Here is a 3,241-nt window from a genome sequence, read left to right on the forward strand (position 1 = left end):
TCTTGCAGCTGAAAAGCCTCCCAACTCCAGTTTGGGCGGGGGGGGGGGTTAAACTTATAAACGGGCTCTTTAGGGTCAAGCTGAAAGCTTCACTTTGTAGATATGAGGTTTCCACACATCGGCAGGGACACGCAGAGCAGAGCGTCGTGAGGACCTGGACGCGTTTGAGGCAGCTACTTCGCACGGAGAGTGGAGATCAAAGCAAAAAGTTGCTGAAAAGTTTGAGGTGCTCAGTTTGTGTGTTTTTAAAATGTTGTATTTAAAGTCAGGTTTGGCCATAAGGTCTGCGGTGAGGTTACAATTAGAAAGGTTTATCCCGAACATTCTACTTATTGCCCACTACACCTGCATGAAACATGCCTCGGAGGAAATCCGGTTACTAATAAATGAGAACCTGCAACATAAAGACCGTTGCAAATGGCGACCCGAAAGAAGAAAAGCCAAAAAAAACTTCAAAATGACATTTTTTTTATTCGAATTTTGGCCCTCAGACAATGTGTTGTATGATCATGACGCAGAGGAACGCTGTCAGTGAAGATACCAGACACAGTCACTCATATAGGATCCCTTATTACAAGTATAGCAAATAAAACACTGCATTATAATTCAATAGCTAGAATATGCCGCAGTATTGTTTTTCACGCTGGGAAAATGATACATACTGCAAAATGATACAATTTTCATTTTTCACTGAATATTAAATTGGATTTTATGTACTTGCTGTTGGATAAGTCAAGATGAAGCCCAAGACACTGGATTTGAACTGAAACACCAGAGAAACGACAAATTAGCAAATGAATTACAGTTGATTTTGTTAAAGAAAAAAGACGACGGGATGCAAGAGAAAAAGAGTCCATCCATAGTGCTACAAAAAAAAAGGGAAAATAATAAATATAAAAAGTAGTTGAAGTATGAATTTAAGGAAGGTTCCACTACAGCATGTAAAATAAATAATTATATTTATTTATAAAATAAATATTTTCGGCTCAGTGATATTTTTGCCTAAATTTGTAGTAATGCAGACAAAGACTATTACTATTGAATAAAATGTTCTTAAAATGTGCATTTCCATCAGGTTGTGTCGTGTTTAATCATAGGTCATATCAGATTATTATATAAAACTTATAATAATAAGAATCTCAAATTATATTACAATGCGTTTATTATTATATTATATACAGCAAAACTGCCCTTAGGTTTACCTAATATGTCACCACTAATATGAAGCTTAATTATAAGTGTACTTCATGCATTTACAAGAACACAATGTATATGTATGACTGTGCTGCAGTTGAATATATTTGTCAAATATGAATAAACAGCATAAATATGAATTTGGCATAAAATTTTCATTCATTATTTTCATGGCTCCAAAATGTCAGCCAGGGCACAATTTACATCCTATAAATATTTTCACCTCAATTATTTTGTCTACTTATTTCACTAAAATATCGAGTTAAAGTAAAGCGAAGTCCTGTTAAAATATTATTTTCTTATTGCCTTTATTTTTTCTGGCACTTTATGAAAACGCATCAGATCACAGGGAGGGGAGAAATATATAATCCCCGCAGGAACAGAGGAAGAAGACAGAAAGGGAAGAAAAAGGTTATCTTTTCTTTTATCTGTTTGAGAAGGGGCTTTGCTGTCTCCTCTCCCAGTAAAACAAGGATAAAGGGAACAGGGGAAAAAAAATAAATGATATTGTTACAGAGGTATTATCCTTAAGCCTGCCCATGATATTTGAATTGTATTGGTGAATTGTAATCAGGTATTTTAGCTTAGTGGCGCTGGTCTCCGTGTTGAACGCCTACCATCTGGTATTGGACGGCAGTGTGACAGACTGAGGGCTGGAGAAGAAGGGGGGATCCTTCACGGTGGGGGGGTGGGGGGGTCTGAGAGAGAGAGAGAGACCCCCCCCCCCACACACACTGAAGGGAGGGGGGGGGGTCTGAGATAGAGAGGAAGCCCTTATCCAACTGAAAAGCCCGGCGACTTTAGTTTCCCAATCTCTAAATCTACACATTGTAATGTAAGTCCACAGACAGGAAGCCCAGAGCAAACAGTATTTGTATGACCAGATATAGGCCGGAGATCCCTTCCAATCATGAGGAGAAAGTTTGCGACGGTCGGGCTTTGTTCGCTCTGGGTAGGTAGGGAAAAGAGAGAAAAAGAAACAAAGCTGCTGTTTAAGTTACTGGGGGGGGTTTTTAGCAACCTTAAAGCCCCCGTATTATTCAGTTTTCAATATTTTGTTTTCAAATATCATATAGCTTGAGATAATGTTCTTGGAGACTGTTTCCAAATGAGTGCGGTTTAGCCGGAGATATTTTTGGAATAAGGAACAGTCACCGAAAATGAAGTCAGTGTGGTGGGAGCTGGGAGGAGACAACCTGTGTTTGTAGCGATAATTTTCCTGTTGGGAAATTTTTGAAAGCGCAGCAATTTTATGAAACACAGCTATTGAGGTACGTGCACCATGTGAGCACAGTATCGGTAATTCAGCTTTGATCTTTAGGTTCTTAAGTTGTGATGCAATGATAACCTTCAACCCTCACATGTGCTGGAAAAAAATTAACTCATTTTTCAGCAGTTTGTGGTAAGAAAACACTTTCGTAATTGTACATAGCCAGACAAAAATATCAGATGATACATTTATTTAAAAACAATTTATTTTCAACATTGTTTTTCGTTTGCAAAATAGTATGCAAATGCAGACTTCAAAATCTTTCATATCGGACCTTCACATCTGCGCGCAAAGTCAGATCAAATGCTGCAAATCTGTCCGACTGGAAGGATTTTTAAAAATGTCTGAGTGGTGAGCTCATCAAGACCTAGTCCAGCTGCGACGCATCAGCCCGAGACAGCTTCACGGAGCCTGCAAAAAATTAAGAATGCAGTGACTTTGAATTAAATCCTTCAGACAATAACACATTTGAGAAAGTCTTATATAAGTAAGATCATGAATGCATAGGAAACCAACGAACCGTACCATTCCCCCCTTTAATTCTTGTACATCTACCTTCATGGCATGTTTCAGCTGCAGATATTCAAACAAGTCCTTTAAAATTACAGCACATCCGCCCCCGCTTGGATATTCAGTGAAAAAGAGTAAAAAGACAGACAGAGAGCCTCATCTTAATCGGGGCCGGCTGGCTTGACTCCGTGACCCCGGCCTGTCTGATGAGAACTCTTGTTCCCGTTGACGGCGCTCCACAGAGGACAGCCCTGTCGCGGCAGCAGT

This window comes from Xiphias gladius, chromosome 13 (assembly GCF_016859285.1).
Source record: "Xiphias gladius isolate SHS-SW01 ecotype Sanya breed wild chromosome 13, ASM1685928v1, whole genome shotgun sequence".
In the NCBI taxonomy this organism is placed as follows: domain Eukaryota; kingdom Metazoa; phylum Chordata; class Actinopteri; order Istiophoriformes; family Xiphiidae; genus Xiphias; species Xiphias gladius.